Here is a 10,207-nt window from a genome sequence, read left to right as displayed (position 1 = left end):
AATCTGTAAGCAATTGTCTACTAAAAATTTTGAGAAAGCATCATAACTTTCATTGAAAGTTCATGATGTGAATATATTTTTATTACCATTAATTACATTAATCAATACAATTATAACAATACGTAATAATAATAAGTATAAGTTTCAAGGGATCAAGTCCATTGCTTAAAAATTCCTCTAAAGTCTTAATATTAACTAATTAGATATTCATGTTTTAATTCCATTGAAAACAGTATAGAATTCAGATAAGTCTATACTTTAAATTATATAATTAAAACATGGCATCAATCGAATTAAAATTACTTGTAAGTCCGCTCTAATAATACAGTATCGTAAAATTGAATTACGCATTTGTAAAACCAAAGATGATCTTTACAAAATATCAAATATTAATACGAATAAAAAATATATACTATAATATACTATCATGTTTTCAAGGCGTTTAATTTTATTATTAATTTTGCACTTTTTATGTACTTTTTGAAATACCTTCATTATGACTTATAAGTACCTATATTATTCTCATTTTCTAATACATAACAAGTTTCTCTATCAACAATAAAATAAAAATAACTTAAATGTTCTTATGCTACATAATATTATAAGCATATTTGAAAATCATTCAATTTACTTTTTTAAATGCAGCAAAAACATATTGTCAAGCTAACAGTATTCATTTAAATTATGATGAATATTAATTAAACTTTGGAACTGTATGCATTATTTCTAAAATGCTCTATTTGTGTGTATATGAGAGTATGTGTCATGCAAAAAAAAAATCAAATTTAATTCAAATTATTAAAGTACATCAACATTATCGAAACAATAAATATTATAAAAATACTCAAGATAAAAGGCTTCTACATCTTACAACTTAATATAGGAAGTTAATATATGTTGTAACACAAATAAAGACTTCTCTACATTATTATATCTTAGATATTACGTGCAAATTTTTCAAAATAACATCTTATACATGGAAGAAAATGTATTATAAAATAATAACAGAATGATTTTTAATAATCTAGAGTTTATCGTCTTGGTAAATTTTATGATTAAATTGATAATTCAAGTGAATAAATTAAATTACATAAGGAACTTAATATAAAGTATAGAGTATTTTTGAAGAAAAGTGTTTAATTCCTCGAATAGCATTTAAAAATTCAACACTTGATCTTTGGTCTTTATTTAAGAACTTAATTTAAGGGAGTAACGACATTAAAAAGCACTTTTACGGATTTAGTTTGACGGTTTTCTAATATTTTTAGTAATGAGGATCCAAGATCTGATGGGAGAATCTTTAGGGTTTAATGTTTACAAAATATATCAAAATCACGAAAATTTGCAAAGAATTTTGAAGTTGAAAATTCATAAAATTTTTGTGATTTATACTTAAGGTTCAAAAATCCAATACAAGGTTATCTATAAGTTTTACTTTAAGTAATTGTAAAAAAAAATTCCAGCGTCAATATAGAAAACATTTTATGAGCGTATGAAATTTTATTTTTTACGAAATCGCGTAAAATAACGATATATTACAATTTAAATATAAGTAATAATAATATAATATAATCATCTCCGTTCAAAATCGTTTTTCGTATACAATGATACCCGTCATTGCATTCAAATTTAACACATCCACACGACCAGTGACCTACTTTCCTTCTCTACTATACAGCAGAGCAATACCCACTTGCCCACTTTTTAAGTCGTTTTTTAATTTAATGTATGCATATTTTTTTTTGTTTTTTGATAAAATCTGGAAATTGTTATACAAGGTTCTTTTTAAGTCGTTATAACCGAACGAATTTCGTCAAAATTAAAACTTCAAACACTTATTCAAAATTATTGTGGATTTACGCTCTTTTTTTAAAAAATTACATTAATAACAACCTAACGAAAAATCTTATTTTAAATTTTCAAAATTTTTGATTAAGCGAAAAATTATTTTATCGACAATAATTTAAAGAAAAAAACTAATAAAAAAATCAAAAATTTCTCATACTTATAAATAATTCAAAAGAGTATAAATAATTTAAAAATGTAATATTACTTTTTCATATTTTTTTGAGATCATATAGTTCTATTTCACATAGTAGATATTAAAAACCATAATTTATTTTATTTACTCGTTTATATGGTGATGCTGACTACTTGAATGCTTGTCTAGATTTGGTTACACTATTACGGCGAAAACTGTCTAGAAACGATTTCCATTTTTTTTGGAGTGCCATGAATTGAAAATTATAAATGTAAATTAATATACAACTCATTAGTAACTTTACACATTACATAGATACTAAATTATTAAAAATGTTAGTGTAGTGCATTATAAATAAAATAAAATCATTATAATAACACATAAAATACTATTAAAAATAAATAAATATGTTAAATACATTAAATTATTATCACATTATTTACATTATCTAATATACATTAAATACTTATTTAATACAATATATATATATATATATAATTGATCAGATATTTGGCTGGGACTAACATTTCTGCTCTCCACTTCGATTTTTTTTAATGGGCGTGTCAACCGTTGCAAAAATAGTACGTGAAACATGCGAAGTGTAATGGATAATTCAACAACTAAAGGAAATGGCTGTGCCAACAATGCAAGATTAGTTTTATATATCTGAGGTGTTTTATAGTAAAACCCTATTTCCAAACTGTGTAAGAGCTGTAGACGGGAAACATACATTCGACTAGAATGTCCCTACAGAAGTGGTACTTTTATACTACAACTACAAACATTTTTTCTCCTTAAGCCTCGTGACCATCTGTGTTGTAAACTGCTGTTTCACAATTATAGATGTCGGATTATTATGGAAGAGTAACTGTATAATATTATTATAAAAATATATATTTTCCACAACCTCAATGTTTGCCAGGAAATGAAGGAGATACTCCGCCACACTTCGTTATAATTGGTGACGAAGCATTTGCTTTACACACAAATCATATAATATGTCCTTTCCCCGGAAGAAGCTTAAACGATAAAAGGCGTGTATTCAATTACCGTCTGTCCAGAGGAAGGCAGAATATTAAATGTACGTTCGGTATTTTACTATTTTATCCGACTAATGGAGGGTTTTCCACGCCACCCTATTAGTAGAACCAGATTTCTCAGATGCAATAACTAAACCTTGTTGTGTAAGAAACTATATTTTAATAAACCGGCTCATGAATTGAGTTGACTATAGTGTAGTTAACTGTAACTACGTACCTACTTAGTAAGCTACGTCTCAGACCAAAAAAAGACAAATTATGTAATAATGAAAAAAAAAATGATATGTTTCTAAGTAAATTTAGAGTATTTAAATTAAACAGTTTATATTTAATCAGAAAAATATCTACATTTTATCATGACCTCGGTCTGGATTTTGTTATTTATTAATTATCTCAAGATAGTTTACTTAAACAAAAAATTATAGAAACCATCTTTATTATAAATATATTTGTGTACAGTTGGTGTGGTCGTTGAAACACATTAACATTTTTTTAACCAAAATATAACCTTTCCTTTACTTAAAAACAAAATCAGGTGACGGAATGCTAAGTACGATAATATTATGTTTAAAAATAGCCACAAACATATAATAGACATAGATAGGTAGTACAAATATCATGAGTTACAAATATATTTATCACGTTAATGTTTAATGTAATGTACATAGAACGATTATTTTAACACAAAAGTGTCATTATCTAAAACAAGTTTTGATGTTTTCCCCGTTTTTTATATTAATAGAAATACATACAAGTTACGACACTTAATAATTAATATCTTACTTTTTTATCATGACAATTTTGTAGAGTTTTATTTTTTAAATTACAATCCAAAAAAATATTTTCATAACGACTTATTTATGTACAATATTATATCCTCTACTGATTCACGCCTCTTAGCAAAACTGTAATGTTTAATGAAGCGACTATTCTATGGTCAATGTGTATCCTGTGATACGCCTTTAAATTTGGCGAGTGAATCAAATACACTTTTATGACTTTTTCTTGTTCCTCATTGTTATTTCATTAATTTTAATTATTCTATATCTAATGCCCTCTTTGAATCTATCGACGAGCCCGTGACTGAATTGGGTATAACGGTTGATCGCTGTTTTAATTTTAACGCCACTCGCTAAGACAAAATTTCTTGTAAAGTCATGAAAATTCTAGAGTTCTTGCTCAGGATCTCTATGGATTTCAAGCTGTCTAGTTCCTTAAAAGTTCTTTTTAATTCATTTTCGTGTTTTATACTTGAGTATGAAGTTATAATTTGGTGCCTAACAACCATGAGAAACAGCTACCAACTAGAACGGGTCCAATGCAAGTTTTATTAAGTATACACATCTTTCAGGTAATCGATTGATTATTCACCACATAATTATAAGCCAGTACTTTGCCACCTGAGCCTGACCACGGTGGTTGACAGACAAATTCAAACAAACTTATCATTTTTGTCAAAACTCATTGATGGTCGAATCGACACACCTGTCCTATTAAACAAACTTAATTTTAGAATCTCAGTTTTTAATTCATGTAGTGTCTTTCTCTTGCACATCCTTTTTTCATTTTTTGCTCTGTGGATTATTTGCAAAACAGTCCTATTTTTCAAGGATGATGAGAATATAATAATATATAACATAATAAAAAATAAATAAATAATAGATGTGTGAATTTTAAATAAATAAAAAAATATATACTCTCCGTAACAACTTATGTAGTCGAGTATACTATAAATATGCTATCTTAATATAAAACTTAAATTAAACATCTGCAATTAAACATAAGGAGTGATTATATTTTACCGCCAGATAGATTTACTGATAAATAAAAAACAGTTAGATACTTCAAATATATTTACTTTTAATGTTTTAAAACTAAATGATTTTTTTTTTTTTTTTAACAATATTCTAATTTATGTTGTAAATTCAAATGATAAGGTATTCTTTTAAAGTATAAAAAGCCTAAAATATCAATACTATAAAAAAGTGTTAGGTACGTTATTATTTTTATTTCAAAACATTCTTATCGAGATTTTTATTGTAATTATATTATAGTGATAATTTATTATAGTACATAGGTACTATAATATATACACATTATAATTATTACAAAATATGTATAAAATTATTATCGGGTTTAGACATTATATCAACTATTATTGTTATTTTATTAACAGTATAATATTCAATTTTACTATTCAATTACTGCCTAAATAATTATTTGTTACATTTTTAAAACAAATTTCATAAATATACGTAAATAATTATTTGTTAAATTTTTAAAACAAATCTCATAAATATAAGTAAATAATTATTTGTTTTAATGAAATATAAATATGAGTGGGTTAATTTAATAAGATTAAAGTATGTTAAAAACATTTTTGATTACATTATTATATATCAAAAGTGTTTTTATAATATTGTACAATGTACACAAATGCTACAATAAATTTTTAATTATTTTTATTTATTATGCGAATTTATGCCTGAAATAAGTACTTGTATATTTCTACTATCACAAAAATAATTGCATACATTGTAATATAACTCGGGGTCATAAAAAAATATTTTTAAGATACATATTTAGTTACAAATTATGTATATTTACTAAATATTTATATCTATAAAATTATATGTATTTTAAGTAGAAAGCACTTTTAAAGTCATTGAGTCGCGTTCTTTTCAATAAAAAATTATTCTTATTTATTTATAAACACAACACAAATGTATAGTAATCAAGCCAATTTTTCCTTGATAGTATAAACATTAAACTATCAGGTGTTTCTTTTAAAATAGTTAACATTCATTATATCGAAAAAGTAATTAAGTTGCGATGAGCTGAATGGAGTATTAAATTACTATATTAGAATTCAACAAAATATTAGTCTATGGGTTTTAATCTACTCCACTCAGCTAAAATTTAAATATTCATAATTTATTAACTACTAGTTGTTTGAAATTTGACTTGTATATACTTTGGAATTCTCTGGAAAATATTCTGTTTTAGAATATTAAGTTAATACTTAATCATTCAAAAAAGGTAAAATATGCTATATGCATCTAAAAATTACATGGTTGAAAATATTAATACGAGTACATATTTTATTTTATATTAATTAATTCAAATTATGTTGAAAAATACTTAAAAACGTTGATTGAGATTATGAGTGCACTGTTAAAAGAATCATTCTGTACATTTATTTTAAATCAAATCTTTACAGGGGAAACCCAATCGTTAATAAACATTTTCTAACTTGCTTAATTACCTATAACAAGACTTTGAGAAGGTCAAAAAATACCTATTCAATTTAAAATTGAAAACGGGAATGAATACTTATTATGATTAATATGCTAATAACATTTTCATCCCCAGAGATACTTGAAATGTAAGTTATTCAAACAGAATTTTCTCTTCCATACTAGAAGGAGAGATAATGACTTGGTTTTTGTTTTTTTTTTTTTTGTCATTAATGAACAACAACAACCGAAAAATCTAAAAACCTAGGTATTTGAGTACTCGAGTACTTGTTTAACTATAAGCTAAGTGCAATCAATCACGATATTTTTCGAAAGAAATGGAGCATTCCAAAGAGTACGGCCTTACAGGTATTTGTATTTTATAAATCAATGCAGTCGCGGCATACCGAGGAATCAATAGACCCATATGCTATGAGAATCGAAACCGAGGAATGTTTTGCACTAAGCAAATACGCACCGCACACGGCTTATTGTCTATCTATACGACTGTACGTCTGTACCTACAGTGACCCTACACAGTGCGATGGACTGAGGGGTACATTTAAGAACGTCAAAGGCTGTTTAGTATAATATAGGCACCTCGTATATATTTGTGGCTTGCGCAATATTGGCATACCGATATATTATATCAACACTTGAAACGGTTTAAATGTGTTTTAGAATGCTATTAAAACGAGTTGTAAACTACTGTGGTCGTGAAATTGATACGATTGATTCGATCGTTTAACAGACTCAATGGGTGTGTATTGCTATGAAATATCTAAGGGAATAAGTGGAATAACGGCCCGAGACACCCCGTGCAGCCGATGCACAAATGAAGCGCCGAAAAGATCTAATGGTGAAAACGTTGGTTCAATATTTTATAACGTTAGAAAGTCAAAGTATTTTTTATGATTATGATAATGAACAATGATGAATGCGCGGGTTTTCATCGCGGTCCAGTAGTATACATTTAAAATTGTTTGTAAATTTAATATTCCGTTTCCAATACCAATAATGGAAATTGCTTATTTTTAATACAACGCATTATTCAAAAACAATTACTGATAACTGATGACAGGTCTTAAATAGATAGGTACGCCTGTATTATATATATATATATTATTTTATTTATTTATTTAAATTACATCATAAATTTAGAATTTGTGTACACTAAATTAAACCTAATGCTTAATAACAAGATATGGTCGGTTAGTAATTACTGTTTGGCCGAGTTTTATCAAAGACTATAGCCCATTTAGCTGAATATAGTTAAACCTCGTTACACATAATAAAATAAATGCCGAAAATAGCAACAATTTCCGTTTTTTTTTTTGTTTTACCGAACTACGGTCTGATAATTTATTTTAAAGAATTACTTTTGTGAAAAAGTTTTAAATATCATACTTGGTTTTATTTAGTGAAATTTAATTATAATCAGCAAACTTTAATGACGCAATATTGTTTAATTTTACTTATTATATATCACCGAAAAACATAATATACTGTCAAACTTACTATACCTGAAAGTTTTCATCTTTTAAAAAATTGAATTGGCATTTGACAAGACATCTCTCAATATCCAAAACTTGTAGCAAACCAAGACTGAAAATCACTTAAATTATTTAAAGTCACATTTACAAGCTACGACAAAACAACTCAAATTATTATTTGGCTAAATAACTTATAACAATAATCTCAGTTAAACTAACTAACAACTTTATTTAATCGACGATGTATAATTACTAATTAGATTAAAAAGGATTATAATGTGCATAAATAAATATTATACCTTATTATTCATATATAACTACATGGAACACTAAGCAAAGAAGCCAAATGTGTAAAACTATTTCAAATTAAATATAAAACTATCATTAACGGATTTTAAATTAATAATATTTTATACTTATGTGTTTATAATTATAATTGAATTGGCGATACCTACTAAATAACACCAAACCATAATACAAAATACTAACGAAAACTTACGATTATAATTTTATGATGGAATAATTGAATGTGCGCACAGAAAACTTTCAAAACTTTAAAAATACATTATTAAAATGTGGCTTATCGGTGTAATCATTTTCAAACAATATGGTTAACTGCAAACTTGGCTTTCGTATAATCAAATATTAAATGCCCTGATCTTATTGTTAACTGTGTGGATGTTTCTCTTTATGTGCCTACCTACACATTACACAAAACTCGAAGATCTTTTTATCTACTAAATAAAGTCAACATTTAAAACGTCCATTTTTTAAAATGTCCACAAAAAATAGTCTACTTCACAATAACATAAAATAAAATATTAAGAATATAAGACCAATAACGATATCGATACATATTAATAATTAATTTAAAGGAATTAGTAATGAATCATCCTGACATTTTTCAAAGAAGAGTAACCATAATATTCTCTTTAAACAAAATAACAAGTATTAATAAATTATATTTATTTTACTAAGACATATTATTTAGTATAAATATACAAACATATGTATAATATATATGTTTACTAGTAGACTTGAGCCTTGAGGCATAATATATACATACGGTAGCTAGACGACTTCATTGATTTTTTTTTTAGAAACAATTTGTTTAAATAAACATGATTAATACATTTATGTATTAATTTTGACTTATAAGACTCTCCGACTTTAATAATAAATAAAAATTCTAATTATTATTTCAGCCAACATATAAAACTGTATACTACATTATAGTTATAAATTAACTATTAACTACAGTATAAACTACAAGAACCTTTATTGAACCTATTTGAGTGTATTTAAAAAATATTATAGTATACAATATTTTATTCAATATAAATATGCAGTTTCTAATTATAATACTTTTAAAAACAAGTACGATTGCGTATACTATAAAGTGCTCACTTAAAGTTGATATTCAAATTATTTGTACGAATTACCGAAGTAATTTCATAAGTATATATTTTATGATACCTAAACGTTACTTATTTTGATAAATTTGGAAATATAATATATGAATACTAATATCATAATTTTACAAATAATATAATTTAACATAATTTTAATGATTCATAATATAATCTTCTTAGAATTAAACACTGCAGTAAATCTTCTAATTAATTATTATTATCATTTGTAATTGAAAATCTTACTTGATAAATTAACTAAGCGTGTTTCAAATCTGCATGAATCATATTTTATACAGGCAAATCCCTTGTTATTAAATTAACAACCCATATTGTCTTTATACCTAATACATAATAATATGTTATTAGGACAATGTATTCAATAATAATAATTTAAGGCTTATTCAAGTCCTAGGTTCATAACAATTTTAAATTAATTGAAACGTGAGTTAAATAGATTATATAGGTACGTATGTTCTTAATGTGATATTTTTAAATTATAGTTATATAGTTACAATTGTAAATTCAAATATATAAGGTGTCCACAGTGCATAAAATTAAACGTATGATTGTTTTTAGTTAAATACCTGAGATAGGTAAGAAAAATTGTGTGTTATTTTATGATGTTAAACTTTGAAGTGCTATGATTACTGGTACTCTATAACCTACTTCACACAGATTAGAGTCTACTTAGCAAAAACAAAAAATAATAATTTCCAATTTTTTCGAGGTGACTGATGCAAGTTCGTCATGGTACTTGAACTAAGGCGGTTGGTTTTTCATCTGATGCCTCAAAAGAAAAACCTCGGAAATGCGTCTTCAGTGTCACCCGTCTACTGCAGCAGAAGTGAAATGGCCCAACTAAATGATTTAGATGGCAAAATTAATGCTCTAATAAACCGAACGATCCGGAGCCGCGAACCGTGTGCATGAAGACGATTCAACAATCACGGTTCCGCTCTATCGTACAAAGTCTAAAATCACGCTATTGTCATCGACTCCCGTAGCTGTCTTTTTTTAAGCATGATTGTTATTTTTATGATTTTTT

This window comes from Rhopalosiphum padi, chromosome 2, assembly GCF_020882245.1.
Source record: "Rhopalosiphum padi isolate XX-2018 chromosome 2, ASM2088224v1, whole genome shotgun sequence".
In the NCBI taxonomy this organism is placed as follows: Eukaryota; Metazoa; Arthropoda; class Insecta; order Hemiptera; family Aphididae; genus Rhopalosiphum; species Rhopalosiphum padi.
The sequence above is the reverse complement of the archived record's forward strand: the minus strand, read 5'-3'. Positions refer to the sequence as shown.